This window comes from Colletes latitarsis, chromosome 7 (genome assembly GCF_051014445.1).
Source record: "Colletes latitarsis isolate SP2378_abdomen chromosome 7, iyColLati1, whole genome shotgun sequence".
In the NCBI taxonomy this organism is placed as follows: Eukaryota; Metazoa; Arthropoda; class Insecta; order Hymenoptera; family Colletidae; genus Colletes; species Colletes latitarsis.
Window position 1 is genome coordinate 20,695,384 of NC_135140.1, and position 14,356 is coordinate 20,709,739.

The 14,356-nt window shown below is 44.7% G+C and overlaps 1 protein-coding gene across 1 annotated transcript in view; it reads right to left on the bottom strand.

Moving 5' to 3' along the window:
* Positions 1–12,007, bottom strand: part of LOC143343703 (uncharacterized) — a 198,483-nt gene extending 186,476 nt beyond the window's left edge. The window contains exon 1 of the mRNA XM_076768863.1: positions 11,773–12,007. The gene's annotated coding sequence lies outside the window, so the exon portion shown is untranslated. The remainder of the gene's footprint in view (positions 1–11,772) is intronic.
* Positions 12,008–14,356: the final 2,349 nt, after the last annotated feature.

Here is a 14,356-nt window from a genome sequence, read left to right on the forward strand (position 1 = left end):
AGCAGCCTTTATCTTTTGCCGACAGAAATGTTCAATTTACGAATCATTACTATAGGCCTCTAGTGTGCTATCAACGAACCTCTATTCTCTTCCAGCATCACAGTTGAGAGGAATAGAAGTGTTCAACTTACGAATCAAGTCTGGAGTTCATTTTACAAATCATTGCTGTATTTTTTCACGATCCTTGTCGCGTATCTGAATCTAGGAAAGACGTTTCTTAGTTATTATTGTATTATAAAGAGCACGTTAAATAGTATAAATGCTTGGTTTTCGACCGAGAAAGACGACTGCCCTTACGTTTGAACGCCAGCGGATAAAAGCATACTTCCACGAGCACAGACTGGATCCAACGAACGGCCACAGAATTGATTTTAGACGGAGAATTCGGCTTCTTGTTGGAATGCACGCTGTGGCCACTTCTGTGGAGCCACGTGACTGGAGAATAATCATGATTGGACTCTGTCCGTTGATCGTAAAGGGTTTCAGACTGTCGTGTGATCCGACTGTGCTCCTCGCCGATATTAGCGTCGAGTCACGCAGGGCGTTGGAACTTGTTTGAGCTCATAAGCGACCAATCCCCGTTGCAATTCCGTATTCCGCAAACCCGTCGAATTGTAATTTCATTTCGAACCGGTCTGTCCGGACTACGTCCGGGTCCCTCGTAACACTTCGGAAGAATTATGTCTGTTTCTATGAGACCAGTGGAACGGGGAAGGTCTTGACCCTGTCGTACAGAAACTGAGAATTTCGTGGGGAATCTCTCGCGGAGATTGGCCGAGAATTACTTCATTTTGCGTCGACGAGTTTGTTCCGACAGTGGATATTAGACTTCTCGGAACTTGGACTGACAAGGAATCCCTCTTTCAATTAACCCTCTAAGATCTGGATTCGTGGAAAGTCTGCAAGAGAACGGATAGCGTTTTATAGACCCGCAAGTTTCGTCGCGTTTTCATTTATCACCGGACGAAGTCGCATTTCTCTCTCTCTTTCTCTCCCTTGATCGTTAATTAATTTTTGCATGAATTTTTATCGATTATTTGTACGTGTAAAAATAAATTATTTCTCGATCTAACCGTAGTAGCAACGCTGGAAAAAAATAAAAATATTGTTCAGATCGTTGCATTATGCAACAGTGTTCAGCAACCCCCGCTTTGTAACGTCAATTAACTTACTTCCTGGAGCATTATTAATCAAATATTCGTATGTCCTTTAATGTCGGATATTTTCATTGCTGTGTGCAGACGACCCAGTTGCCAGTAATAACATCAAAAATCGTTTGGTGGCGATAACGTAGCCAATTAAATCGATGAGCTCTTTCGCAGCATATTGGATGCCCTATGCACGCGTAACGCGCATCGAAAATTCGCGAACAGAGCGATTCTTCGAGCAAAAATGAATCGAAATTTGCAAAATGAATTTCTCTCGTATAAGACTTCGTTATCCAGGGAAACGAGATAAAAGGTGAACAGGGGCTGCAGCTTGTACCGAAATGTTCGATAAAATTCTAAAATTCGATCACTTTTGTAGCTTACTAATTGACGAAGTGTACAAAAGGTGTACAAAACGTTGTTAAAGCGATAGCCTTGCAATCAATTTTAATTAAGTTATACTCGAACACGTATCAGCACTTAAAGAGAAGAGTTATTTTTACGATAAAAGAGATATCGAACGAAGAAGCACTCTGTATTAATTGAGAGACTCGAACATTGATAGATAAGATTCTCAGGATGCATAATCGTACTTCCCTGGGAATCGAAACTAGTCTAACTTCGTTGCATGTCTACTTGCTACACGTTCTAAGGGATTATGAAATTTATGCAAAATTCATGGAACTTCTCAACAAATCCCTACCGGCTGTACTATGCCCCCAGGAGCTATTCCGTCCACATTTTACTTAATCCCTCGTGAACACAGTTTATTACTAACATTCTCTATGGTTTCGTTAAATGAAAATCATACGTTGTAAAATTTAGAAACTTGTAAAACATTCCACCAACGGAGATAAAAATTCGCCAAGGCAAAGCTTTCGTGAAAAATCGGTGAATATTTCGGGAGTCCGTATTTTCCAAACAATTTCAAAACTGACGAGATAATGGTACCTTCAATTTTTTTTCGGGTCGCAACGCGTTTCGATTCGAACGAAATTCCTGACGTCGGGGATAAAAGTGATCGATTTGGAACGGAATGACCCATAACTGTCGCTTCCTACCGAACAATCTGTCCCCGGCGAACGTCACGGGGAGAAGAACATGGAGCTCCGCGTGGTTTTTATAAACGCGTCGATCCGGTTACGGGATCGAACACCGCCAGAAACGGAGCTGGAAAAGTGGTATTAAAAGGCCCGAGGCGTACGGGTGAAACGTCGTTCGCAAAAGCAGCCGTCAAATCATGCTTCTGCCTCTGGCTGTGATCACGCGTGTTGCTTTCACGACTGAATCCACCGGAAACACTTCACTGGGCAAGACGCTCCTATTTATGGCGACACTGCAATCAAGCGATCGTTGACAGGGTCGACGAGATTTCTGCTTTGCCTCGCAGCCATTCCGTGAATCGACCATACGTTTACCTTCCAACGTCGTTGCATCTGACCCACATACGCGAAAAGCGTCGCACTCGTCTTTGTTAGACCGTTTCATCCCGTCGATAATCGAATCCCTCTGCTGATAGGTCATCCGTCTGCTTCCGCGATATTCGTAACGCAGTTCTACCCTCAACTTACGCCAATGACACGTGTGTCCACCACTATAATGGCGATTTGCTATGCGAGAAACGTCAGTCTACAGGTGAAAGCAACGCTTCATGCAAGTGGATCCACATCCTAATAATAAATGTTCAATTTCACGCAGTCGAGCCACCGGAGTGCACGCTTCCTTTTTTACCGCTTATTCCACCGTCTACAACCGCAATAAAACACAGCTCCGTAGCAACGAATATCAACTTTTACTATGCATTACCAACGTCCAGAAATAGAAGCATATTAAAAGCAATCGTGAGCGCTGCGCTGGAAAAGAGGGACAGGATAAACGACGAAAGTAGAACTGTCAAATGCTGGTATCGAGAAACACCGATGCATCACTGTCGCTCGTTTCTTAAATAATTGGCGTCGCGTATCTGATCACGGAAATTCAATTAAGCTACGGGTATTCGCAGTCACGAGGCTCGTTAAGGATTCTTCGCTTCCCTGTCCATGACGAAGTTAAAGCAGTTGAACTGAGAATATTACATCCGTCAAACAGAAACGCGGAATCAGTTTAAATATCGCTTGGAAGGGCAGCGTCAGCGATAGTCAAAGGATCCTTTAGCAGTCTGCGTCGGTGGCTGTAACGTTAACGAAACTTAAGTAAAGCGCAGAAAATTGCGCTTCAGGTATCACGCTTTCCGTGTCCCTTCCGTAACCTCAGCGATCGAAACTGGCCACGTTTTCTTTGACGCGTTTCGGGGGAGTCTTTCGTCGCTGAACGTAAACTTCTAATCAGCAGCGACAGAGAGACAGCTACGAGGGAGACTCCTGTAAATCCTTTGCCGATAATCACTGGAATTCCTCCGGTAAATAGACCCGGACCAAGCCTCCGTGCAGCTGGGCGACTTGCCAAAGCCCTGCCATCGACGAAAATCTTTCCGGGGCAAGGATCTCGTGGTCTAGCCCCGGTTTATCTGTCGTTCCGCGGTTGCACCCCGTAGCGTGGATTGCAATTGCATCAGCAAAGACCCGGGCAATCCGGCGAATGGGACGCGGGAACGTTCAGGAACGCTAGATTTGTACAACTCTGATCCCACTGTATGCATCTGCGTATCGATCAACCCTGGAACCTCACTCTTTCACAGACAACAGCTAATGGTCACCCCTGGATTACGATAAGAACCTAAAAAGGTATACGTGTCTCTTAAACAGACCTAGTAGACAATAATGCTTTGTTGTTCCAACTAAAATTAAAAGGTGACCAGCTAAAATAGTACGTCAAAACGTTCACTGTTTGAAAGCTCTAGGCCTAGGTTTGAGGGACGTTTCGAAAATCGAAGAAAGGGAAATCGTTAAAAGCTCCTGTCGTGGCTCAGACACTCGTAGAGACACCGTGGCGGAGATGTTTCGCGGCTTTCGGATGAAGCTCGAACCTAGCTGTTACTCCGTATTGACGGAACGGGTGAACGTGGGAGGCGTTTCGCGTAAGAAATCTTTCATGAAGCGGGATTGCACGCTCCGTGTATTCGGTTGCGGGAACGTTAAGGGGGTGGGAAGGGGAAGGGGGAACAGCTTGAGAGCTTAACTTACCCGTACATTTTGATTCCGGCCGCGATTCGATGCCGGGAACGATATTGGATGACACGGCCGGGGAAGTGAATTACTTTTATGGTGTGTATTATGGACGCTCCATGGTCCTTTTGGATTCCATGGCAGTGGTATTTGCACACGGCGTCCCGCGAACGCCGTTACGGGACGCGACGGAAGAGTTATGCGCCCAACCGGGGGCGGTTTTGCCTCTCGCGAACGCGAATGGTTGTTTAGCTTTTCTTGCTTTTGTGCTCCTTTTCCTCCCCCGGGAAAGTCACTTTCGAAACGCGGGAACAAGGCGGGGAAACGAACATGGTCCTCGTAAAACATTATCTTCTGGATAGTTGGGGTGCACAATAGGAAATAGGATCCCATTGAGGTTGCTCGTTATTTGCCCATGTTTGGACCGACGCATTACCGAGTAAAACACGAGCCCGTGAATACCGATAGAATTTGTCACCCCGAAACTTTGAGAGACCTAGATGACTACCTGGACATTCGTCGTAAACAATCGGTCCTGATTTATTTAAAAGGATTCGTCCCTTAGAAACAATTGCAATTACAGAGGATTTGGGTCTTCCAAGTCTTTGCCTCTTCATTCGGAAGAGATTCAATACCAGCGATGGACCAGAGCTGTCGACAAAATATTGATACACCTAATCCGGTGTAGCACAAGTGCAACGAGGCTGTTACATGTTAATTACATCGAACTCGTGGCTTCCCTATTACGCGTGCTGTCGGTATGTTATGCAAGGTTTCATGAATATTTCATCTTGGGAATCCGTTCATTTCGCCCAGCGTCTTGGTACTGTTCCAACCATTAAAGTTGCCGCGTACGAATATAATCCATTGATCCTTGGGCATAAATATTACCGGAGCGTCGAAGGAGGCCTTTAATGCAATCGCCAGGTTAAAAGTTTCTACATCCTGGTGACACTATCGAAGGAGTCGAACAACTATTCGTACGAAACTTTCCACTCGTTCCGAGCACCGGTACAGAAAGTATGCCAATATGAAACTCGAACTACTTCCCAACACCTGGAGGTTAGCATCCTCAATCCCGGGGTGTCAGAAACACATATTCCGGGGCTCCCTATACTTTATTATTCATCCTACCGATGCAAATATGACCCCGGTTGCACGGTTGCCGAATCGCAAAGTTCCAGAACTGGCACCACCAGCGGCGTGAATGGACCGACCCACGGATAAGAAGCTCGTAGACTTTTTGCCAAAGACGCGATCAGTCAGATCCTTGGTCGCATTGTGGCAGACAGGCCAGGAAACTTCAGTCACCGGGAACTTAGGTCTGGAAGCGAATCGGAGTGCTCTTGTATCCGGATAGCAAAAACTTTAATCGGTTTACCGAACGGACCGGGCGAACCGATGGGAGATAATTGAAATCCACGTGGAAAGCTAGTGCCCTCCGGAGATTGCCATTAATTAGAGCCATAGATCACTCGGCGTGGTTTGTGACAACCGGCCAGATCCTCGACCCTCTCTCTGCGCTAACTTGCTCCCTGACTCGTCTTTACCGTGACGTTGCTTATGCAACCAGTATCTCCAGCAACGTTCGCGTCGTTGCTACCAGCAGTTACCGACCGATACCCATATCTGCTGGGATTGCATAACGTATCCGCAGTATCGTCTGAAATAGATATGGAATTAGCGACCGGACCAGTTATGGAATCAGCAATAGCTGTCTATTGGACCTAACGCGCTGATGCTAACCGTATTTTCAACGATAATTACAACGCCTCCTCAACGATAACTCCGGATATCTCATAAACTATAGAATAATTAGCTTTCTCGATTAATTTTTGAAAATATTTTAAGGAGTATTAGCGAAGACTTGGAGAACGTGTGTCTGGGTTATGTCTGGGTTCTAATTATCGAATCGTAAGTTACTAGTCGCCGGATTAATAAAGAACCGAACATCTATAAATTCAATATTCGATCTCGCCACCCTGTCAGTCGTCGTTTCGACGCGAATTTCATTTCCACGTCGCGATTCCAATTATCAGTGCACGCTCTCCGACACGTAACCATCGGTCGCGAGAGATTTTCGGTACGTATCGTGATTTGTGCTCGTTAATATACTCGTCGGATTCTAAATAACGAGAAATTGCGACCATTGGTCGTCGTTTTAATGACGGCACTTTCGGCGCGTAGCGCACGTCGTTTTCATTTAAGAAATAATACAACGACCGGGTAATTGCTTCGTTAAGATACCGCGTTGAATTAATGAATGCTGGGCTAACGAAGTATGTCATAAATGGAGACAGGCGAGGCAGTGTGGCCAGATCGGGCATAATTGAGTGCATCGAAATCGACAGTATTGACGAAGAACTTCCTTAGCGTCTAACAGAGTGCATATACTACCGCACGAATCACCTGTACGTGAGCTTGGCATTTCGCACAATTTCGGGAAAACGATAAAAACGCTAGTGTGAGCCTTTCCTTCGTGCTCTTGTAAAAGAGAAACAGCTGAAATACGACAAAATCGCAATAATCGGCATATGATTCCAAGTCTCGACTGCCCAGCACTTTTACTTTCCGACCTATCTAAGGTATAAAATGCCATTTATTTGCCAAGATTAACATTTATTTTTTTATTTCCTAGTCTTGAGATACACTCCTTCAAAATGGAACAAAATGTTAAAAAGATCGTGCATTAAATTTTAAGAGGATCCTTGTAAGAAGGCTTTAATCTTCAACTTGGTCGTGGTTTTAATGGGTCGTTGGTTATTCGCTGGTCAACAACGATTAGGTAATGGTCATCGATGGTCAACAGTGAGGCTGACATCAAGATCAAAGGTCCAGGAATCCAAAAGGTAGGGCCAACCGAAATAGTTGTTCGGTAGACCAAACTGGTCTTTAACTTGTCAACTTGGTCTCCGTCTCCCCACTCTTCCACCTTAGGAAGAGGTATATAAAGGAGCACTGCTAGCGTAATCTCTCAGTACGGGTCTCGCGAATTCGGGGGCCTACCTCTGGCCATTAGTGAAGTGAGCTGACCAGGACTGACCAGGACTGACCAGGACTGACCAGGACTGACCAGGACTGACCAGGACTGACCAGGAGTGACCAATGCTGACCAATACTGACCAGTGCTGACCAATGCTGACCAATGCCGAGCCGTTGTGAGTAACAGTCAGAATCAGTGAGTTGAATATGATTTTTATTTCTCTGGCTCCCATGTCGACATGGGTGACTTGTTGTATACGTGTCCTCTTTGGCAAGTGTAATGACCGCGTGAGTAGTAACATATGTATATTGTTTTATCTTCGGATCTTTTGCTTAAAATTCGAATCTTCTTGCATACCGCGATTTTTGAGATGACAAATGTCATAGTAGATTCAATTATTTTTCATTTGACACTCATTTTAAAATGAATATATAACGAGTACATATATCAGTTTCTCTCGTCCGTTTGTTCTCTGGTTCTCGCTTTCCGAGATTATGTCTCGACTGAAAGGACCAGAGAGTTTTGCTCGATCACCTCTGTTTAATGGAATGAAACACGTGATCACCTGTGTAGTAGGTCTGATAACTCTAACCGCTTCAACCCCGGTGCAGCTTGGTTCAGCTTAAGTGAGGCCTTGGCGGAGGGATTATTCTCCTCTTTATCCGGAAAAGAGCATAACCGACGTCGAGAGGTCTTGACTCAGGTCCTTTCTCAGTACTAAGTCGGGTCCCTTTGTAATCATGTGTTCTCTGGGACCCGGCGGTGTACGTAGAGAAGTAGAGTGACCAGTTTCAACCGTGACTTGCTTTTCTGATAATCAAGGCCGGGGGGGATCAATTTGATACCCACACTCACTGCACGCTATGAGCACGCGTCGGGTCGCGTCGCGTTTTATTTAAGCGTGCGATGTTTTTGCACGCCGCGATTTTTAGTATGACAAATATCGTACCGTCGATCGAAAGTAGAGAGTAGAGTCATGATTCTAATATCTTTTACTTGTAATTATATTCATTTTAAAATTAGTGTCAAATGTGTAGTTTCCGATTGTTCTTTATATTTTTCAGTAATTAAATTCACTTTCATAATTGATTTTACGACTTTGGGTATCTTCGATATCGAAGATAACCAAAGTCTTTCTTTACTTAGTAAAATATATCATTAGATTTACGTGCAAGAAGATATTTCGCGACGAATACATTGTAGAATCAAAGTAACATATATTATGTACTATTTTCACTTTGTCACTGCACTTGCCTGTAGTTGTAGTATTTGTAGGTTTACGAATGCCAAATTTTTGTTTGTTCTATTTCTAATCTATTAAATAAATTTCTGTTGCAGGGCATATTCCTATCGAAGTTCTAGGTTTATAGAAGTAAGAATTAAGAATTGTTATAATTTTGTTTCATATTGTTTTGTTTGTGTTTCAGGAAATCATCGTGGGATAAACACAAGATACAACAGAGGTACATATTTTAATGTATTTTATTAAATAATTAGATAGGTAGGATGTAAATTAATTTAGATTTATAGTTAGGCAGGAGTTTAGTTGTCTATATTAACTATTCTATCAGGCAGGCTATATTTTGGTCTACTTCTCTGTTTTATTGATAGGCATTTGCAGACAAATTCTTTCTTAAAAAACTCTTTTGTTGGTTGCATTTTCGTTTATTGCTTCTTTGACCAATGTTATCTATTGTATTAGCTATTATGTCAGGCAGGGTTCTATTTGAATACAAACTCTCGTTTTGGTTAAAATACTCTCTTCGTTGGTTGTGCACCTTTCACAGGTTGCACTTTCGTTTGTTGCTTCCTTGACCAACGATCGTTGGTCACAGAAGCTCTTTATTAATGGAGGGTGGATGGGATTCGGTTAGGGTGGATCTCCATTCGCAGCAACCTCCACGTGGTGAGATCTGGGTAATATTATTTAGCGTTTAATCAATAATCGTATCATTCTTAGCTGGATAATGCAATTATTAATTAAACACTAAATAATATTAGCAAATTGGCTGCGATCCGCCTTGCATAGGTTATCATAAATATAGAGTTTCTTCGCTAGGTTAGTTTGGATTCTCATTGATTATACGGTCGAATTTCAAGAAGACGCCCTTACATTTCTAAAGTCAACGCATTGAAGCGGTTAAAATTTGCACAAGAGTATTATAAAAAATCAATTTCATTCTGGAAATCGATCATTTGGTCTCGTCTGACCAAATAACCCATTCCCATTCAGTAGTTGTCCAGTTTTGATACTTTTTGGCAAATTCCAAACGAAGTTTACGGGTGAACTAAAATATTCGATGACCTATACTTGGAAATACGTACAAATTTCATCCTCGTTTAATTAAACGAGACACAAATTTTTGAGGCTATGCCCAGCTAAGAATAACTAGGTTGAACATAGTTGTCGTGCATCTATACTCGATGTGCTAGATAACCCAAAAGACGTAGAATAAATCGATATCGAGAAACGATACGAATTACGAGCGCGCAAAATATTCGGATCCTCTGCATGCTTAAAGTTTGTATAAATCTCGTTTTAGTTTAATTAATTGACGCTACGTTTTGAGGGTCTAGTTAAAAACACTCAAGTTGCGATAAAAACTAAACGAACGTTGGGAGTCGCAGACGTAGAAAATGTTGGATGTTTCGTGCCCGTTTTCCTGAAAGTTTGTTGCAAATTTCGTTCTCGTTAGATTAAACGAACTAGACATTGCGCGATCGAATCGGTTCACGGTAATTCGCGATTAATGAGCGAAAAACAATGTCTATAATGCATATTCGCCTTCTCTGAAGAGCAGTGCTAACTGGAATGATCGTTTTCGAAATCACTAGCCACCCCATATATACCTTGATCTCGACCAACCGGAGAAAGACAGAGCTGGCTGAACGAGCGGAACGTGACAGGGATGGAAACCTGTTCAAAGTTTCGCAATTTGAATCCGGAACGGAATATTCCTGTTAGCAGGCACTGCTGGTATTAGAATGAGTCTTCTCTATCTGCTCATCTCTCTGTCGCTTCCCCTACTTTCGCCGCTGCACTTGCTAACTCATTCCCTTTCGCGTTTCGCGTCACGCTATTGATTTACTTTTCTGTTTCATACGTTTGTTCGATTGCTCGCTTAGGCCTTTCAATTATTCAGCCGCGCTGTTCTCGGCCGCGTAGACACCCCATTACTCACACATTTAACCCGTCACTCGTACCTTTCACCGCTCATTAGCCACTAATTTCTTTCCACGTTTGTTAATTACATACTCGATCGATTACGCTATAACGCTAAAGTGTTTTCTTGCTCGCTCGTGCGCCCGTTTGTTTCTTTATAAATTTAACATATTCGTGTCCATGGTTACCGTATAAATTTCTAAGTAAACTTACTTCTTTACTCAGCCATTTTTCACACCCGCCTCTTCGCTTGCTCATTTAGTCACTCACTGATCCAGTTACTTGCTCCTTCCCTCATTTACAATTCATTCGCTCCTTCAGCCTGTCGCACCCTGTCCTCTTTTTCTCCCTTCGCTGATCCATCAATCTGCCCGCCCCCTCTTCATCATTCCCCCTCCAGGTCTCCACTACACATCTCACTACCTGTTCCGGAATTCTCAGCGACAGCATGACGACGTTACCACGGGAGCATCCCTAGGGGTTAACGCGAGCTGACAGTACAGAACTAGTTATGGGGCATAACTGTGCAACCGTGTCAAAGGCATACCAGTGATCAGTAGCTCACGAATTCATCGAATTTCGAAAGCTTCTGTTTCCCTGAGTCGCCATTCTCCGTCTCCTCCATTCGACGCTACACCCTTTCGGCTCGACGAATATCTGCTTCGATGGCGCCAAGACCAACGTTTAGGGACCTCGTCGGAGACATTTAACTCTTAATCACTTATTTGTAACCAGGACTAAATCAACGGAGATGGGCATAAAAAATAAATTCCACTTCGCATAATTAAGAATGCCTAAGACGAACGAAGCCCTTAAGACGGTATTAATTTTTATTAGGTTGTAAAACAGCCGTATTTGCTAAACTTTACCCCCCTATCCAGCTTAATACAGTCCTGTTACGTAAATTGTGCATTCCTGTTTTTATCCGACGAACAAAGTCGTTAAACGAATGAGGAGGAAATAAAAATTAATAAACGTAATCGCTCGGGAACTGACAACGAAGAGACTCGAATGCTCGTCGCCACCCGGGGCAAATTGGATTAGAGTTTGAAGACAAAGGCGACTCCAAAAGCCGTCGTAATTCGAACGAAGATTACGACAGAGATCGAGCGAAAACGAGCATCCAGGTACCCTTAACGCAGCCCTTTTGTTACGCAAATTGAACCCCCTCATACGACGATCCCCCTGACTCCCTCGCCTGAACTCTTCACAGTAGACACTTTGTCGGAGAACGGACTGGACGTCTGTCTAAATATTGCCTTGACTCAGTCGGGAGTCAATCGATACAAATTATCCTCCCTGACTAAAGAATCCTTTCGGTTCGATCTTCTCAGCTCTCGGACGATGTCCTAACGCTCGTTGCTACTCACTCACCTTTGGCTGAGCTGCAGTCCCAAAACAGCTATCGGTGCTCGAATCTTCTTCACACTTTGATCAGTCTATCCCAAGCTCCGTCGATCGGACGAAGCTTCCAACGTGGCGAAACTTGGCACCACATGATTCCCACTGTTTTCACACTATGCCAAACGCGCGATTGATCGTTGCACGCTGTTTTTTCGAAGACGATGGGACGGAACGGTGCCCTGGCAGTAGGAGTATCTCGCGTTGCGTGGCCGTGGAGGCGACTAACTCTCAAGTCCGACCACGCGGCGGTGCCTACGGCGCGCAATTGCTTCGCGCAGTCGAACCCACGAGCAGGGACGAGGACGGCCAAGCAACAACGAGACCCCGGACGCCGCTTATCCAAGTTCCCGTAAACAGAAACCTCCACCAGGGCATTCCCGTTGTCGTACCGTCCGCGGTACCACGCAACAGCTGAGACCTTCGCCAGCTGCAGATCCCCCCCCCGGACCCGACAGCTTTCTTGAGAATCGTTTACACCGAATCGTGATTAAAGTTCGCGCCCGGGGACCCGCTACGTGTGAATGGGACACCGGTTCCAAGTTTGTCTCGCTGAGACTGCTGAGAACGTTGCCCCGTCCACGTCGGATCCTCTTGGGATCCGTGTTCTCGTAACTGCAAGAACTTGTTTCGGGATTGCTAGCTCCACTGCCTCTATTTTTGGAAATTTAATCGAAACATACTGATCGAGACGTTGTTCTCGGTTTGTGCCAAGTGAAATAAGAACTCAGATGCGATAACTGTCCAGTGACGTGCGTGCGGGTCATCCCCGGTCGTGGCCCGCATGCGGGCCACTGGACAGTTAGGTATACGGGCCGCATATTACTCTGACACACAATCGACTACATATATCCTTGCAAGTTGCAGCCTATACAAAGTCAGTTGCTCTGACAGGCGATCTGTATCGCGACCGGCCACGAGGCCGGTGGGGTTCATTACCGTACCCTCAGTCAGTTTAGCAGTTCACCGCCTTTCGAGCATTAGAGTTTCTCAGGGAAAGGTAGTCGGTGGGTTTACACAGGATTTTCTGGGATTCAAACGTCGAGCTGTCGGTGCGGCGGAAAAGTTGGTCGACGTGCTCCGCCGCTTGGCTTCCGTTTCGCGCGACGGAGATTTCCAGAATGTAAATTCCATGCCGCGTCTTCGCTCCAGTGCAAATTTCACCGATCCGTCGCTGGTTGCGGGTGTTGCGACCTGTTCGTGCAATTAGTCGGGAACCTTCTTCGCTGGGAAACGTTTACTTATCAGAAAATACAAATTCCGACCGTTTAACAGCCCAGCGTCGCCTTTGACGCGTACGCGTATCACTGCCTCTCGTCTTGCGATCAAATCAGAACCAGGTTTGGAGATTCTGTTCTCGGAAATGGGTGAATACGTAATGGGTAAATGGGTTTTCAGTTACATGGCTAAAGTACTCGAACTGTAGAACGTATAGAATGTTCCCTCGGATTATGTTACACTATTTTAAGTAACGTAGCTACCGTCTGAGTCTAACATTTTGTTGAAACAGAGACGCAGACGGAAATTGTCGATTCTCTCGGTACTGCGCTGTGGTTTATCCTCCGTAATAAGACAAAGCACTTTAATAAAATTGAATATCCGGACAACAAGGACTGTCAGTCGCAGACAAAGAAACATCATTAAGAGTAGAGTTTCATATTACTGTATTCCTTTTAAGGACGAAACGAAAGTTTTAATGGCGACGCGATTTATCAACCGTCCTGCTGGAGGATCTTTTGCGTCCGTTCGGTTCTTTCCCCCGTACGTACAGGTTTTTGCCAGGAATTTGTTCGGGATTCTGTGTGTAACGTTTCGGAACACGACCGGTCATGAGAAGTTTCCTTCTTCCCGGCTTCCATTCCGAGACTTTGATAAATTGTTTTCGCGTAGTTACTTGCGGCTACAGCTTGACACAATGGAAATCTTTTCCACGGTCAGAGCTTCGCTGCCTCCGCGTTGGGGGCTTTCTGATGAATTTAATCTGGAAAACTCTTCGATTTTTAGGGATTCCGAAATTCCCGGAGGTCCAAACCTGAAGAAAACCTTCCCTCGAGAAGCTCAACGAAGGAGCGTACCGTTTAGTTTCTCCGTAAAGCATTTTTGAATGTCATATTCATTCTCTCCCTTGTCCCTCTCGCGCAGAGACAATTTAATTTCACGTAGAGAATCGCTGAACGTGAAACTCTATTCTGACGTCTGGCTCTCGGCTTGACCCTTCGGGGCTTCCCTCTATGTTTCCCCGTATTAGAAATCTTGGTATTTAATTACGAGTCTTGAAATCATATTTCATAACATTTCTTTACTCTTCTCGATTCACGGTTGTCAATTTGCTCTCGATGTAAGTGTTTCACGGAACGAGTTTCGACGTGGTTCGCGGAGCTTTATCCGCGCATTCCTGGTATAATTCCTACAACTCGTCAAACATTTGAAAATCCACTTGGAAGTAACAACATGTCGGAAACTCCGACGCGACACGGGGCTGGAACGCGTTCCCTCCCCCTCAATTTCCAGCCTCCTGCTCGCAATTTGCGACAACTCGCACGCGTCATTTCACCGC